A 17,980-nucleotide genomic window follows, 5' to 3' on the forward strand; every position below is an offset into this window, starting at 1 on the left:
CGTGCCTCCTAAATAATCAAGTTTTAACAGGTGTTAACTATTTATGATGTTCCCCGAGTGCCTCAGGAGACAGCCACGCTATCTAATCACAGAACAATTTTATAATTTAAAAGGGATTTGATTCTCTTCCCTGTCTAGACAGAAAATAAGCTGGGAGAATGACTCAGACCCTGTATATTTAAACAGAGCACTTCATGTGCCCCGCAAGTTAAGATATGTTAGTCTCTAGTGTGGAAAGTCAGATTAATACACATTACTTTACAGGGAAACTAATTAAATTTTTCTATCTTCCTTCTTGGCCTCTATCAATTAACTGTAATTTAAACTTTACCTGGGTCTTCCATAGAGGAAATAAAACACACAACCTAAGTCCTAGAAAGCAAATACAGCGTTCTTAGGGGGAAACCCGTAAAGTACGAGATAAAAGCTGAGAAACGTGGGTAGTTTGCAGTTCGGCCTGTTTCAAAGTCTATTATTCGAAGAGGATAAAGCCTAGATAGTACAAAGGACTTCACTAAGATGCCCGCGTTATCCATTTCAAGGAGGTATTTCGTAAATTTCTTATTTCTCAAAAATAAAGAAAATCAGGCTGAGAAATGGATCAAATTGCAGGACAAAGAAAACCATCACTCATCATATTGCTCCCTAGGCTTTTTTATTCTGTGAGTTCTGGATGTTTCTGCAGGCTAACCAAAAGGCTGGTTGAGGGAACAAGCAAAAGCAAAATGAGAATGAACAGAAAACATTCTAGAAAAAAAAAAAAAAAAAAAAACAAAGAAAAAGAAAAAAGAAAACATTCTAGATATTTACCTAAATATCTAGATAAAAATTCTAGAAAGCTAGTGGGACTTTAGCCAGCCCTTCGTAGCCTGTGGGAACTCATGAACTCATGAGGTGGCATCAGCAGGAATGACCCGTTTTGCTGTGGGGCATGCCCCTATAGGGCACTTTAAATGTTTCTTAGAGTTCCCGGGTGTATGTCGGGCGTATTATGGACGTGTCCACTCCGTGTGAGTGCTGTGGTTGTCCCTCTGCCTCCCGCCAGATGTCTCCTCTCCCCTTACAGCTGAACTCCTGGACCCCCTAGATAGCCTCACCCTTTGTCTTTCCCTCTGTTGTGGGAGTGTCAAAGATGGGGGGCTCATGCCCCAATGTCTTAGAGAAACAGCCTTGTCAGATTTGATGTATAGCCCACGTGTTCTCCAGAGACCCCCATGTTCTGTGAAACTTAAGGAGCAAGGACCTGGACAAGAACTGAAATGACCAACACTTCCAAACCCCCCCAGCCACACCTCTGGGGCTCTGGATGGTTCAAGACTTAGCAGTTCCTTCTCCCTTCAGGGAGCTTTCTTTCCAGGAGGCACCATAGTCCCTCTAGATATAACCAGGTCATCCTGAACCTCTGTCTAGGACCCCTTCGATAAAGGAAAAAAAAAAAAAAAAAAACATTGTTTCATATGTTCTTTTTTAAAAATATTTATTTGAGAGAGAGACAGCACACAAGCAAGGGTAGTGGCAGAGGGAGAGACAGAAGCAGAGTCCTCGCTGAGCAGGGAGCCCGATGTGGGGTCTGATCCCAGGACCCCAGGATCACACCCTGAGCCAAAGGCAGACACTTAACCAACTGAGCCTCCCAGGCGCCCCTTTATTTTCTATTCTCAATTTTTAATGAATCTTTTCCCTAATAAGCACTCTCTATACCCAATTGCTCAATGAATTGTCGTGTAACCTATTCAGGGGATCGTGTTAAAATGCAGATTCAGGGGATCTAGGATGGGGCTCAAGAGTCTACTACATTCTTATTCCTCAGCCATTAGAAACGACAAATACCCACCATTTGCTTCGACGTGGATGGACCTGGAGGGTATTATGCTGAGTGAAATAAGTCAATCAGAGAAGGACAAACATTATATGGTCTCATTCATTTGGGGAATATAAAAAATAGTGAAAGGAATAAAGGGGAAAGGAGAAAAAAATGAGTGGGAAATATCAGAAAGGGAGACAGAACATGAGAGACTCCTCACTCTGGGAAACAAACAAGGGGTGGTGGAAAGGGAGGTGGGCAGGGGGTGGGGGTGACTGGGTGACAGCCACTGAGGGGGGCACTTGATGGGATGAGCACTGGGTGTTATGCTAGATGTTGGCAAATTGAATTCCAATTAAAAAAATATGTAAAAAAAAAAAAAAAAAACTAAATTTAATTTAATTTAATTTAATTTAATTTTTTTAAAAAAGGAGTCTACATTCTTAACAAGCCCCCAAGTGATACTCATGCTTCCGACCTTGGACCAACCCGTGCGAAGTGAGACACAAAGTATTTACAGATAAAGGTGACACACGCTGGCCTTCCAGGAGGTTACAGTATGACTAGAAAAATAAATTCATCCCTACGCAGTCAGTAGTACAAGAAAGTGTAGGTCTGAGAACAAGTACCTTTCCTCCCTAACCCCCAGATTGTGGTCCGTGACCAAACTCACAGAAACATGCCCAACAGCAGATGTCCTCCAACTTGAGTGAGCAGCAGGGACTCCTGGAGGGCTTGACGAACACGGGTCACAGGCCCACCCCGGAGCTCTGGTTCGGTGGGTCTGGATCAGAGCCCAAGAATCTGCATCTCTAACACAGTTGCAGGTGATGCTGATGCTGCTGGCTCAGGGCCCACACCGTGAGAGCCTCGACCCCCAGTAACCCCAGGGCCGGAGCACCTCCCGCTGAAGGGACAGATGCCTTCTAGTCATCGGTGTGAGGATAAATGACCCCTGGATGCCTGCCCACCCCCAGCCCCAACCAGACTTTTAAATCTAGTCCAGACCTCCTCATACAGGCTCCCCTGGCAACCACGGTCACAAGAGCCTTTCAATATTAATCTCTGTCCTTTTATCTTTGAGCTGAGTCTTTGTGTTTAAGGATTTTGTGTGTGTGTGTGTGGATTACTTCTAGATGTTTTGGGTTTTACTACACTCTCCACTCTGACAATCTCTGTCTTTTGATTGGCACATACTGAGACCATCTCAATTTGAAGTAACTGACAGTATATTTGGATTAATCTCCACCATGGTTGTAACTGCTAATCTATTGTTGCACTTGCTCTTCGTTTCTTCTTTGTTCCTCTTTTCCTTCCTTCTCTGGTTCTCATTGTTATTTCACGTGATTCCATTTTATCTCCTCAGTGTATCAACTATGCTTTTTTTTTTTTATGCTTCTTTAAAAAAAACAATTTTTAGTGGCTACCCTAGAGCATAGAATATACATATTTAATCCAAATCTACTCTGAAATAACACCATACCTCTTCATGTGTATGTGGCTTGGCTCCTGATAACGGAGTTTTCCCAATTCCTCTCTTCTGTCCCTTATGACATCGCTGTCATTCGTTTCGATTATCCATATGCTAATGATCACCCAATTGTTACTATTATTGCCTCCAACAGTTACCTTTCAGATCAATTAAGAATAAGAAATGAGGGGCGCCTGAGTGGCTGAGTCGGTTACGTGTGCAACTCTTGATTTGGGCTCAGGTTATGGGATCCAGCCCCACATGGATCTCTGCACTTAGAGGGGCGTCAGCTTGAAACTCTTTCCCTCTACCCCACACCCTACTTATGTGCTTGCGTTCTCTCTCTCTCTCTCTCTCTCTCAAATAAATAAATACATCTTTAAAAAAAAAGAATAAGAAAATAAATGATTTTACTTTATTTATTCTTTTGCCAACGGTCTTCCTTTCTTTATGGAGATCCAAGTTTCTGACTTATATCATTTTTCTTCTGCCTAAAGAACGTCTTTTAACATTTTTCACAGGACAGGCCTGGTGGTGATGAATTTCCTCAATTTCTGCTATTCTGAAAAAAGTCTTTACTTCTCCACTATGAAGTAACATTTTACTGGCAATAGAATTCTAGGTTGGGGGTTGTTTTGATTTAACACTTTAAATATTTCAGGGGCACCTGGGTGGCACAGTCGGTTGAGCATTCGACTCTTGGTTTCAATTCAGGTCATGATCTCAGGGTCATGAGATTGAGCCCACATGAGGTTCCTCACTCAGTGCAGAGTCTGCTTGGGATTCTCTCTCCCTCTGCCCCTCCCTCTTGTGCATGTGCATTCACTCTCTCTCTCTCTCTCTCTCTCTCTGTATCTCTAAAATAAGAAATAAATCTTTTAAAATATATATATTTCATTCCATTCTCTTCTTATTTGCATGGTTTCTGATTAGGAATCTAGCATAATTTTTTTTAAGATTTTACTTATTTATTTATTTATGAGATACACACACACACATACACACACCCCAAGGCAGAGGGAGAAGCAGGCTCCATGCAGGGAGCCCGACGTGGGACTCAATACCAGGTCTCCAGTATCAGGCCCTGGGCCGAAGGTGGCGCTAAACCGCTTAGCCACCCGGGCGGGGTTGCCCCTAGCATAATTCTTATCCTTGGTTCTCTGTAGATATGTGATTTCCCATACCCACTGCCCACTCACTAGCTGCTTTCAAGATTTTCTCTTTGCTTTTTATTGTCTAGAATTTAAATATGATATGTCTAGGTGAGAAGTTTTTTGTTTTTTGTTTTTTTTGTCTGGGGGAGTTTTGTTTTGTTTGAAGTCGAGAGGGAGGTGCTCGTTTAAACTGCATGATGTTCTATGTTCCTGGATCTGTAGTTTGGAGTCTGTTGTTTATTTTGGAACATTAAATGGAATGCCATCAGCCGTTATTATCGCAAATATTTCTTCTGTTCCATTCTCTCTTTCTTCTCCTTCTGATGGTCCAGTACTGCCTTTGTTAGACCTTTTGAAATTGTCCCTTAGCTCTTCAATATTCAGTTCTGTCTTGGGTTTTTATTTGGTTGGTTTTTTTCATGTTTTTTTTTTTTTTTTTCTCTGTGCATTTCAGTTTGGAAAGTCTCATGTTGAAGCCCAGTGATTCTTCCTCTGGCTGTTTTGAGTCTGCTGATGAGCCTACCAGAGGCATTCCTCCTCTCTTACAGTGCTCTTTGTTTTCTAGCATTTCCTTTTGATTCATTCTTAGAATTTCCAACTCTCTGCTTATGTTAGTCCTCTGTTCCTGCATGTTGTCCACTCTTTATGTTAGAGCCCTTAGCATGGTAATCACAGCTATTTTAAATTCTATGTCTGATAATTCCAAAATGTGTATCATATTTGAGCCTGGTTCTGAGGACGGCATTTTCTCTTCAAAGTGTGTGTTTTGTTTTGTCTTGCCTTTCAGTATGCCTTGTAATTTTATGTTGAGAGCTAGATACGCGGTAGCAGGTCATAGGAACTGAGGTAAATCGATCCTTAGTGTGAAGATTTATGGTCTCTGGACTGGAATTGGTTTGTTTGATGTTTGCTTAGCTGTAGGTGCCAGAGGCTTCAAGTTCCCTTCACATCCTTATTGCTGTCTCTCTTTTGATGTTAGGCTTCCCTAAGTACTCCTCCTCCCCAGAGAAAGTCTGTACTTTCCAGTCTCTCTGCTGAAATCTGCAGTTATTACACAGGGGCCTCGGTGTGGTGGCAAATTGTGGAGGAGGGGGAATGTTCTATCATCTTATGATCAAATCTCGGCACGTTAGTGGGCCTAGGACCCAGTGCTGTGAATGTCACAAGTGTTTCTCCAAAGTGTAGCTTTCCCCCTCTGCCTTCCCTGGCTGTGACATTTCTAGTCTATTTCCCTGATGCCCTGACCTCTATGCACTGTGTTTTGCCATCTTAGGTGAGACAGGAAGGCTAGAGGAGAGTGGAGTGGAAGGAATATGTTTGTCCCAGGTGTGAGAAGGCCCTGGCAAAGTCTACACCTCTAGAGAGTAGGTATTTGTTATGAAGAAGACTGTGGGCACGTTTCACAATGGTCCTCTCTCCCTGCCAGAGCTGCAGCGGATCTTCTTCTGTGATGGACACATCACCAGAACCTGGAAAGGGGGAAGCCTGGCTGGCTCTGTCAGAAAAGCATGTGATTCTTGATCTCAGGATTGTGAGTTCAAGCCCCACATTAGGTATAAAGATTACTAAATAAATAAATAAACTTAAAAAAAAAAACTTATAAGGTTCTTGGAGCTTAAACCCATGAAATTGTGAGGGGGCCCTACCCCCTAAGACTGAAATCCCCAAAAGCTTCTCACTCCCATGCTAGTCCACACTCTACCTCTAGCAATTTGCCAAAATTACCACCGAAGTATGCTTACCAGTTTGTAGCTCCAGAAACTCCCAGGCCAGGTAAATGGGTCTTAGAGTTGTCTCTCTGGATGAGCCTATCTCTGCGGATTTCAGGGTGGTTTTCCCTGTGTTCTTATTTCCATAATAAATCCAAGAAAAGTCATTGACTATCAGTTTGCAGGGCTTTTGTTGGTAAAGATAGGAGTGACAGCTTCCAAGCTCTTCACGTGTAGATGGTGAACTGGAAGTCCTTTCAATGTTAAACACATTAGTTCCCTAAAGGAAAGTTCTCGATAGAAAGAAAATACATCCATATGGCATTTCAAAACCAAAGACTATCCATACCACTGAAGCACCTTCCTCAGAGCTTTTGCTGGAAAACAGGACTAAGAGCATAAAAATTCAGGTGCTCAGGGGTGCTGTTTCTGCCCGAGACACCCACAGCCCTCTTGTAGAGGGGCCCAATTTGATCCCCAGTGCATCCACTCCAGAGATAACTTTTTCTCTTACCTGTAACAGTTATGTTTGAAGAGATTTGATTCCATGCTCAATGTGGCCGGGACCCTGGAATGATAAGCCATCACTGTGTTCCCTCTTATTTCTAAAGATGGAATGTTTCCAATAAATAATGGCCACATTTAAAGAACTTTAGTATTAGGCAAACATTCTTGAATTTAAAAATTGAACACATTAGTTTCGTGCTGACTCACTACTAATCTGGAACATGCTCACCTCCTTGTCTATGTGCACATTTTTCAGATGTGTAAATGATCCTGTTTTACCCAATCCCCAGTTCTTACATTAGTGTCTTATTCAAATATTAAACATGATTAGAAATTAGGAATATAAATTAAATGAAGAATGAGGTATATTGGTACTCACACTATGTTCACAAAATTAGAAACCAGTGGAATGGAGAGCACCGAGGAGCAAAGCACAGGCGACTGATCACCTGACACGCCTGTCACTGTGTCATCTTAGAAAAGGCCCTCATTGGCTCCTCTCGAAGTTTTGGCATCCTTGCCTGAAAATGGAAACGATAATAGCACCTGTTGATGAAGATTCACCTGTTGTAATGAAGACTGAATGGGAATCCATGAAAAACTTAAGACAGTGTCCAACAGACAGTGAAAACTAAAGAAGTTTTCATTACTGCCCAGTCCAGTGTCATTTTGTGAATGTCTGAAACCCCCGAAATGTATCCGTTCTGCACAAATACAGCCTGTAACCAGTACAGGCTTCAAACGTAGCATCTCAGATTGCCTCATGCCCCTGTGGCTTTTCCCACCCCACTGTTTCTTCAGTCCTTTAAGTATCCATCAGACTTTTTGACCCCTTTCTTGACTTCCTATTTCCTTTTGTTTCTCCTATTTAGAAGTCCACCTCCAGTTTGAACCTCACAGTAGAGTTTCAGCTTCACTAACATTTATTATCAGCAAAACCCTAGATAGAATTTGTGTAGCTCTTCCACCTCTTTTCCCAGAGGGAGACCCATCCCGCCTGACCCTGCTCTGGCCTTTGGATCTCCCACCCACATGGCAAACCTCAGTAGGTGACATCATAATAAGTAAGCTCTTTCAAAAAACCAGTACAAAAGTACATCTGGAGAGCTTAAATATTCATCCCTCTGGCTTAGCAGTCTCACTTTTGAAAATATATCCTAAGAAAATAACAAAATATAGGGATAAAACCATGGCACACCACGTTTTTCAATATAGCCTTATTTATTAAAGTGATAAATTAGAAACAAACTAAAAGTCCTACGGTAGAGGAATGCTTAATTAACATGGCACAAACACTCCATGGAATATTATGTGGTCATTAAAAAGAATAATTAGAAAGAGTACATAGCAACTCAGAGTAATGCTTATGAGTCAAGTGAAAAAGCCAGGGACAAAACCATATATTCCGTGTGATTGCAATTATATAAAAATATGGGTGCATATAGAAGGAAATAAGGAAATACTCAAAGAGGATAGTAACTATGTTAATGAGATTAGTAATGGTTCTCTTTTCTGTTTTTTACCTTTCTGGAATATTATTACGTTGTTTTTAAAATCAAAATAAGTTCCTTATAAAATGTAAATAAATAGTTACAAGCCCACACCCAGCTTCCAGAATATCTTGTACTTTTAGCTCAAATGACTCATATTCCAGGCTTAATTTCTTATGTTCAAAGGATGTTCTGGAGGCAAATATCTTTCTTTCCAGATAGAATAAAGGAAGTAATTTAGTTTACTGAGGAAAATTTGACCTCTATGTTGAATTAATGTTATACAAAGATAATGCTCTTGCTCCTCTGTGAGCAGGGCATGTGTTTTGAATTGTTTTTCCCCTCGTGGGGATAGATTCAAGCTGAACTCTTCTATCTCCTTTCACCTTGCTCTCCATTCAGCTGATAATGAAGCATTTGTAAGGCTGGTGACGGGGGGCCACTCAGGAACCTGGCCAAGCAAAGCAAATTGACCTGTCCACTGAGCACATTGAGGCCTTGGCCAAATACTCAATTCAAACGAGCTGAACCGAGATACAAAAATCAAACGTTTTTAGGTGATTCTTTGCCAGCCAGGTGAAGCACATTCTTTGACAGTGGAATGATGGATTATCTTGGATACCACCAGATGATATTGTGTGTGTGTGTCTACATGTGTGTATTTTAATATAAAGCACCTGGAGAAATAAGGGTCTTCTCGTGCTAATGTACAAAGAATAAATATTATACTTAAAGCCAAAGTCTATGAGTGTGAAAAGGGAAGTGTGTCCAGTAATAATCTAAATTGGCTACCCTCCCCTCCCACCATCCTATCTGTTTCCTAGCTCCTTCAAACCCTAAAAGAGGGATCTACACAGTCTTGCTTTCTTCACTTCCTGTAGGAATGGGCAGGGTCTGCCCTCACCACTATGCTGAAGTTACCCTGGTTAAGATTACACATTAACTCATAGTCGCCATACTGTTTGAGCCTTTTGGGTAACCCGCATGCCAGTGAACATTCCCTCCTGCATAGGATTTTTCCCCTACCTGCATTTTCCTATTCTGTTGGCTTTCCAGGTGCACATTTTCATTCTCTCTGTGTGAGTTCCTTTTCCTCTTTCTGCCTTTACGTTGGCGTTCCTTGACTTGCTATGACTTCTCTGTCTGAACATCCTTTTCCTGGACAGCTTCAAGCATTTCCAGGATTGCAACACTCACCCACCTACTGATGACTTAGAGGCCTATGCGTCTCTGGCAGACCTCTCTTCTAAGCTCCAGCCTTTTGTATGACGAACTTCTTAGACGATCCTCCATGGATGTTCTCTGGGGGTATCTCAACTCTGTGTGTCCATCACTCAATTTGTCTTGGCTCTCTTCTCCCAAAACCATTTATTCCTCCAATATTCCTTATCTCCAAGACAGAATCCTGATACAATGCTTGATACCTTCCTTGCTAAGAAGTCGCCATGTTGACTTCTTGATTCTACCTCTTAAATAAGCCTCATGCTAATTGCTTACCTGCATTGTCGTGGCCTAAGTTGAGGCCCTTGTCATCTCTCCTAAATTATTTCAACAGTCCCCTAATTAGAGTCTTTGTGCCTCCAACCTTGATTTTTTCCATCTCTCATCCATATATTAAAAGCTTGGTAATCCTATCATTACTCAAAACAATTAAGTGACTCTCCCTTACAGGGGAACTCCAACTAATATATGTAGAAGAAGTGGTAGAAATAGAAAATCACCATTTGAACACCACAGTAGTAATAGATCCAGGCAAGACCTGTGAGTAAACACTGAAATTAGTGTGCAAAAAATGAAGGAGAAGCTAGACATTTGTAAGGTGACAAAGAATGTCCCTCCAAAATATTTAATTATCACAAATGGAAAATAATAACTTCCCAGTGGATAAATCTGACATATACCACCTTAGCCATGTGAAAGAGGTTAGCATCACCAATAATAAGCATATCAACATCAAGTTCTGTCTCATATCACACACCAAGAAGGGCAAATCACTTCTGTAGTATTCTTGACAAAAAACTGTTAACGTCAATCCGATCTTGAGGAAATTTCAGACAAACCCAAATCAAGCGATATTCTACAAAATAACTGACCTGTACTTGAAACATGTGAAGGTCAGGAGAGACAAAGAATGGCTGAAAAAATTAAATCACAAATTAGAGAACACTAGAGACATCACCAGAAAATGCATGCAATGTGGTGTCTTGGATGGGATCTTGGAAGAGTTTGTTGTTCTTTTTAAATGTAGTGGAAAAACTGGTAAAAATCTGAATCAAGTCTCTAATTATTCATATTATACCAATGTAAATTTCTTGGTTTTAATAAATACATAAATTGTTGACATTAGAGGAAGTTTGGTGAATAGCATGTTGAATTTTATACTATTTTCACAACTCTTACATAAGCTTAACATTCTTTCTAATTAGAAAGTTTAGGGAAAAAAAGGAGTGTTTCCCAAGCACTAATAAAATAAACTCTAGTATCTTTAGCATGACATTTAATGTCCCTCATGGTTGAACCTACTTGTCACCTCTGTCTCCCACCACTGTTCATAACACACCTAAGGTTTCAGCTATACTGCATGTCTTACCTTGTACCACTTTTTATAAGCATACACACGCACACACACACACATAGTCATCATATACTCACTCAACACACATGAGGCCCAAAGACAATTATCTGATTTGGTCATTAATGGACATAGGGCTAAAATTTGGGTTCCCTGATTCCTAAACCCCTGTCTTTACTGAATCAATATAATTCCAGTCTGCTCACTGGGAAACCCAAGTGATGACATATGACATGTCATAGCTAAGTCAAGATAGTCAATTTAATTTTTCCATCAGCTTAATTGAACTCTTTGATGGGGAGTAATACCCTATAATGGTGTATGTCACATATGGAATTAAGAACTTTGAACTCATTCATCTCAAAAGCAAACACTGCAATCAATTCTCATGAAGTCAAAAATGGGCACATTTATGCACATTTACAAAGTGCATAGTTCTGCTCTTATCAGTCCCATTACAATCCTGTCTAAATCCTAAAGTGAAAATGAATGTCACAGGGAAAAAATTACTGGTGCATATAAAACAGCCTGGCCTAACTTTTTAATATATTCACAAACAGGGATTTCATTCTTTTATTAGTAGTTAGGAAAGGTTGCATTAATATTCAGTAGTTAAAATGTGCCGTTCTAAATTTTTCATAATTTCCCATGGGGGAATAAATTTTTTGGAAAATATTCCCAGTAGGTGAATGACTTTAATAACACAGTGTCTGTAAAGATGGCAAATAAAATGGCTCATAGATCTAGGCTTTGGCAAACAGTTGAAACAGCTCTTCCTTTATAGACAAGTGTTAGCCCTGCTAATTTGAGGTTGATTGAGATTGGCTAGCTTCTTTACACAAATGTATATTCACTTTTGGAGTCCTATTCATTTTTAAGGTTCCAAAATCCTTTCTTAAAATCTTTCAAAGGTGATGCTTTAGTAGAAAGAGCAGAGAGTACAGGCAGGCGGGCTTGAGGAAACTGAAGAGCTCTGAAATGAAAGAAATGAAAATGTTAAATGAAATTCTGTGTTTCCAAGGGCACCTGGGTGGCTCAGTTGGTTATGCATCTGGCTCTTGATTTTAGCTCAGGTCACGATCTCAGGGTCATGAGTTCAAGACCTATGTTGGGCTCCATGCTGGGCATGGAGCCTACTTAAAAATAATAATATAAATAAATAAATAAATAAATAAATAAATACACCTTTAGGACACCCAAGTGGCTCAGTTGATTAAGCATCTGACTCTTGGTTTCATCTCAGGTCATGTCTCAGGATCATGTGATCAATCCTGGGCAGGCTCCATACTCAGTGGAGAGTCTGCTTGAGATCCTCTCCCTCTGCCCTTCCCTCCACTCATGCATATGCTCTCGCTCGCTCGCTCTCACTCTCTCTCTCTCTCTTTCTCTCTCTCTCTCTCTCAAATCATTTGAGAGAGAGGGGAGGGGCAGAGGGAGAAGGAGAGTATCCAAGTAGACTCCCCACTGAACATGGAGCCTGCCCTGGGCTATATCCTAGGACCCTGAGATCATGATTGGAGCTAAAACTAAGTGTTGGTTGTTTAACTGACTGAGCCACTGAGGTGCCCCTAAATAAATAAATCTAAAAAAAAAAAACAAGAGAGAAAGAAAGAAAGAAGAAAGAAAGAAAGAAAGAAAGAAAGAAAGAAAGAAAGAAAGAAGAAAGAAAGAAAGAAAGAAAGAAAGAAAGAAAAGAAAGAAGAAAAAAAAGAAAGAAAGAAAGAAAAGAAAGAAAGAAAGAAAGAAAGAAAGAAAGAAAGAAAGAAAGAAAGAAGAAAGAAAGAAAAAGAAAGAAAGAAAGAAAGAAAGAAAGAAAGAAAGAAAGAAAGAAAGAAAGAAAGAAAGAAATTCTGGGTTTCCAATCTCTCTTTTTCCTTTTCCTTTCTTTCTTGGTTGATGAAATAAAGAGTGAGCAACCAATCTCTATTTATTTAGTTTTTAAATTTTTTTTTAAGAATAGCAACCTGATGTTGCAGAAGGGGAAATTTCTTACTCAAGTGAGCAAAAGAGCTACTAGAAGCCACAGGAGCAAGCAGGCAATCATAGCTGGACAGAAAGAACTGCAATCCTGTCAAAAGCTAGTCTTAGATGCAACATTGCCTGGCCAGAAAGAATCACAGCAACTATACACGGGACTTGTGATAGACTCTTTTCTAGAATTTGCTCACAATCAGGTAACCAATGTTTTCCTTGAGGGTGCGGGTCTAAGGATTCCAACCTTTCAAAGTAGGAGCTACTTTTCTGTCTCCCAAAGTCTTGAAGTGGATTTGTAGATCTGGAAGTAAGTAGCTGGCAGTTCTCGGGGAAGGCTTTCTTTCATGGGCAAAAATATCAGAGATAATGGAAAAGGAGTGAGGGGAAGATCCAGGAACTGCCCCCCCACCCCCCAACAAATCCCTTCTCTGATGGAGAGGTCAGCAGAGTGTATGAAAACAGCAACTGTCCTAAAGATAGTAAAATGATATTGTGGACACATGTATATTGGGGAAACATGAAGAGGAGTCAAAGAAAGAGATAGATGGATCTACATTTATAGAAAAGGTCCCAGATTTCTATAACCACTGTATTAACGGTGCCCATCTCCGACCACTGGGATTATGGGTTGCTTAGTTTTAATGATTTTTTATTCTGTTGAGCATTTACTTTTTATATGTCTCTCAGATAATATTGGTCAGTCATTGGAAGCTCCAGCTCTAGGCAGCACCTTCTCTATGAAAAAGATCAAACCAAATGATGAGATGTTCCTCTCCTGGATCTAGGATTTAGTTACAAGGCATTAAAGAGGAAACAAAGAAAATCAAACAGGGATCTGGGTACCTTGCTTTTATTGAAAAGAAGAGTGAGCTTTTAGTATATATTTCTATGGAAATACTGAATTTATTTGACAATTACCTTCCAAATATTTACATACGAACTTCCTTTATTATTTTAATCAGTCTTTTAAGTGAGACTATAAAAATTACAAATGAATTGCTTTACTGTAAGAACAGGATTACACTTTACATTAATGGAACTCTAAATAAGGAAGACTGTATTAACCCTAGTTTTATTTTAGAGATATTTGTTAACTTACAACTGAAATTAAATGAAACCAACTGTTGTTCCAAGTTTCCTTTACTAACCTCAAGCTCTAAAAAATGTATAATTGAGTACCATGATCTCTGGCCGAAACGGTAGGATAAAGTATTGCTTTCTGGTCAATTTATTCAGAGATCTGATTCCTCATAAACGGTGTGTGTCATTCAGACTTCTGAACTGAAAGCCCACCTCTACCACTCAGAGGCACAGGTCAGGAGTACCCCCAGCCTGGCAATAGGAAGCAAATGCTACATTCCCACAATCTTCATAATTCAAATCTTGTGGCAAATGTGCAAACTGTTTGGCTCCCATCTGCTCTAGGGAACTTGACAGTTCTGAAATATATAATGACTTCGTTCCCTGAAATGAGCCTCAAAGGAGGTTCCGTATTTCAACTGGATACTAACAAACCAGTAGCTTTGAACAAATTCCTTTCTTTTTCTGGAAAGGTCACATTACAGAATGTTAAGATCTCTTTAGCTCCAACTGTCAAGGCCTCAATATTAGAGCGTTTGCCCAATGTAAACCTGCAAGCTGCAAATTTCTATTCATTTCTAAAGCAAGAACCAAAAATAAAATAGTAAATAGAGGTAAATGTATGAATGAATAATGAACGAAAATGCCTCTGCATAAAAAGGATTTGGATCTAAATATTATTCTGGTTTCTCTTAAAAACAAGGCTCAGAACCCCAACATGCTGAATATTCGAGAGGGGCACCTGGGTGGCTCAGTGGTTGAGTATCTGCCTTTGGCTCAATGCATGACCCTGGGGTCCTGGGATTGAGTCCTGCACTGGGCTCCCTGCCTGGAGCCTGCTTCTCCCTTTGCCTATGTCTCTGCCTCTCTCTCTCTGTGTCTCTCATGAATAAATAAAATCATTAAAAAAAAAAAAAAAAAAAAAAAAACAAGCTCTTGGTGATATGGGTGCTGTCTCCACATGTTCCTGTTAAGATATTTATTATAAATGCTGCAATAGAGAAGTTGCTCTTATAAAATAAATACAATAATGTAAATATAATTAGCTGTAATAGGTAAGCCCCCAAACCCATAAACCACACCAGGAGAGGGGTCTAGAACACAGAGCAGGAAGCAAAGCCATGGCATGCTCTGGTTTTTATCACAGATCTAACTTTTAAAACTTCAGTGCAATCCCACTCTAAGAAACAATTGTATTAAGCACAGACTCGTTTATTTTCTGCTGATGAGCACAGCCCTGTTAACAGCTGATCAAATCATCTCTCCCCGCAAAAGGGTGCCAGCAATGTAGTTATATGAGTTTCAGCTCCAAATTTCAGAACCACCCTATTTGCCAATGCAATTGTAGGTCTGTTGCCATCCACCAGGCTAAATATATAAGTGACTTAGTTCTGTTTTTGTCTTACTTCACAGGAATGGCAAGGAAACGTGCTCCGCCTACCAGGAAAAAAAAAAAAAACTGTTTCATACATCCATTCGGGAGATGGATGCAATGCAAAGTGATATGAGAATTTCTGGAGAAGTGTCAAAAATCCTTAACCAAGAAAATTCTCAGCAAGGGGATGCTGAGTGTGTGTTTTGGAATCTGGGTGAGTGAATGCTGGTACCTACTGAGGCTCTACAGAGAAGTCCCCTCCATGGCCCCTTGACAATGACCATGTGCAGGGACCATTTTCAGAGAATTTCTTACCGAGTATCCATTTCATTCAATCTCAGAACTATCTTGAAATATAGTCACATGGGGTATGGCATTTATTACAAATTTCTGCCTTCTAGCCCTGCAACGGTTTTTAAAGAGATTAAGCCTGCAGACGGGACGGCATACATGATTTGCCAGGTCCAAAGCGAAATGAAATTCTTAATAACTTCAACATTTTTAGAACAGCAAAAGCAGAGCTGGCTTCTTCTCAGTAGAGGGCCCTATGTGTCTGCGTAGGTCACACACTCGTGAAGACATCTCCGCCTTCTCCTACAGTCACGGCCATGTACTGGCTACACTTCTCTCCAAGAATCTATCATGAGAGGGACGCCTGGATGGCTAGTGATTGAGTGTCTGCCTTGGGCCCAAGGTGTGATCTTGGGGTCCTGGGATCGAGTCCCACATCGGACTCCCTCCGAGGAGCCTACTTCTCCCTCTGCCTGTGTCTCTGCCTCTCTGTGTCTCTCAGGAGTAAATAAATACAATCTTAAAAAAAAAAAAAAAAAAAAAAGGATCTATTGTGATTTCTCTGATTTTACTCCCCTCTCAACTTCTTACATATAGACCATGTATGTTCACACATGTGTGTGTATGTGTATCAAGAACCCAGGAAATGCATTTTGCAAAAACCAGGAGAGAACACTGACTCTCATTTACTCAGTCTTATTGAGCTCACTGTCAGATTTCTTTAGGCCTTGGACTCCTGAGCCAAAGCACATGATACTCACCTTCAATTCCTTGCTGTAGATTATTTTTCAAACATAAAATACTGCCTTAAGCATAATAATATCAAATGCTCACATTCATAATACAAAAAAGAATATTGAAAGGAGAAATGTCAGCATTTTTACTTAGAGGTATAATAAAAATACAGGGAGGTTAGGCATGAAATATTATGAAATATGAAATGCTACTAGTACTTTCATTAATATTAATAATTACGATTCTGCGTTTAACCAGGTATGATTAGTAACTGAATTGTTTAAATTAATGCTGCAGCATAATAGATTCAGCATCTATAAATAATGTAAGTTTTTTTTTAATTATTGATATTTTCTTTAAAGCCTAAATTATCCAAAGAGGTTGCCCATGATCCCACGTTGCTGGACCTGGTTTTAATGAGGCGTATCTCCAGAACTTTGCTCAGGGAAATTCTCTAAGAGTAAATACAAAGAAGGAAAATGCCTGGGAGAAAGAATGAAAAACAAATGGACATTCAATGATGTCTAAGCAAGGTTAATTTGTAGCCCAATTTGCGGCTTTAACACGCGCAGCTAGTGCCACCTACAGAAACAACAATGAAAAAACCGTCCTGACAGCCACTAGGCTGTTTCTGCAACAATTGAACTGGATCCAACATCACAAAGGAATGAGTCAGCGTTTTAGTGAAAAACTATGGTCTTTGTTCAGTAAACAAAGAGCATTTCTCTAATGAGCCTCAGCACTGAGCTACTAAAAATTTGTTGGAAATGGAAAACGTGGTGGACTATCAAAGCTGCTGCTAAGTCGCACCCTGGCCCTATTGTAAGAGAAAAACACGAGTGAGACCAGTGGTACAATTCTACTGGAGAGGGAAGAGTATTGAGCCTTTTATTGTAATTAAGATAGCACATTGCTTGTCCTTTTCTTTTTGGACTCATTTGAAAATATTTTGGGGACAGCTACTTTCTGCCAGGTACTTGAAAATAAAATACTCTACGCTCAAGGTGCATGCAACCTAATTGGAATAATATACGCATAGGTACATAGATAATGGACTAGAGCATAGGAAGTAGCAGGCGTCCTAGGATTCTCAGGGCCCAGGTCAAAGCTGTCCTATGCTTCCAGCTACATGGGAAGTGGTAGGCGAGCTGGGCTTTGAAGAAAGGGTTTGATTGGGACAGAAGGGAAAATGGGAAATTTCATACAATTTGTGTATGAAAGACAGCAGACAGAGACATTCAGAAGGGCAGCCTGGAGCCAGACCCTAAAAGAATCCTGAATAGCAAAGACCTGCAAAGTGTCTGCAACGTGCCATGTGGCAGGCCACAAGCTTTCTATAGATTGACTCACGTCATGCTCACAACGGTCTTGAACAGGTCAGCACCACACTGAGTACCTCGGTTGTACAGACAAGAAACTGAAATACAGTGAAGCCCCCTAACTTGACAGAGATCACATAGCTAGGGAGGTTTGAACCATGTTCACAACCACCCCCACCACTACCAACAAGGAGTGCTGATTACTATTACTCTTGCGAATAAAGAGTATGGACTCAATTCCGAACAAGATGAAGAAAAGTGGAATAGTACTCTTTTTTTTGTTTTTGTTTTTGAGTAAATAAATACATTCATGAAAAAAAATAAATGCTCATTATACAGAACTCAAAAGATGAAGCAAAAATAAGGGGGGGGGATACAGTTTTCCTTCCCAGAGACAAACTGTTAACATTTTATTCCGTTTTATTCCAATGTGTTTTTAAAACTTCATGATAGATATTTTGTAAAAATACAAGAGAGGTTAGGCTGGAATGAAGCAGCC

General features: G+C 40.2%; 1 long non-coding RNA gene across 1 annotated transcript; it reads right to left on the bottom strand.

Annotated features, from left to right (window-relative positions):
* Positions 1-6,059: 6,059 nt before the first annotated feature.
* LOC140631539 (uncharacterized) lies at positions 6,060-7,664 on the bottom strand. The gene is made up of 4 exons (XR_012029079.1): positions 7,567-7,664; positions 7,025-7,166; positions 6,653-6,706; positions 6,060-6,392 (listed from the first exon to the last, which is right to left on the bottom strand). It is a non-coding gene; the product is annotated as an uncharacterized lncRNA (long non-coding RNA).
* Between the last annotated feature and the right edge of the window lie 10,316 nt (positions 7,665-17,980).

The sequence above is a fragment of the Canis lupus genome, chromosome 4 (genome assembly GCF_048164855.1).
Source record: "Canis lupus baileyi chromosome 4, mCanLup2.hap1, whole genome shotgun sequence".
NCBI lineage: Eukaryota > Metazoa > Chordata > Mammalia > Carnivora > Canidae > Canis > Canis lupus.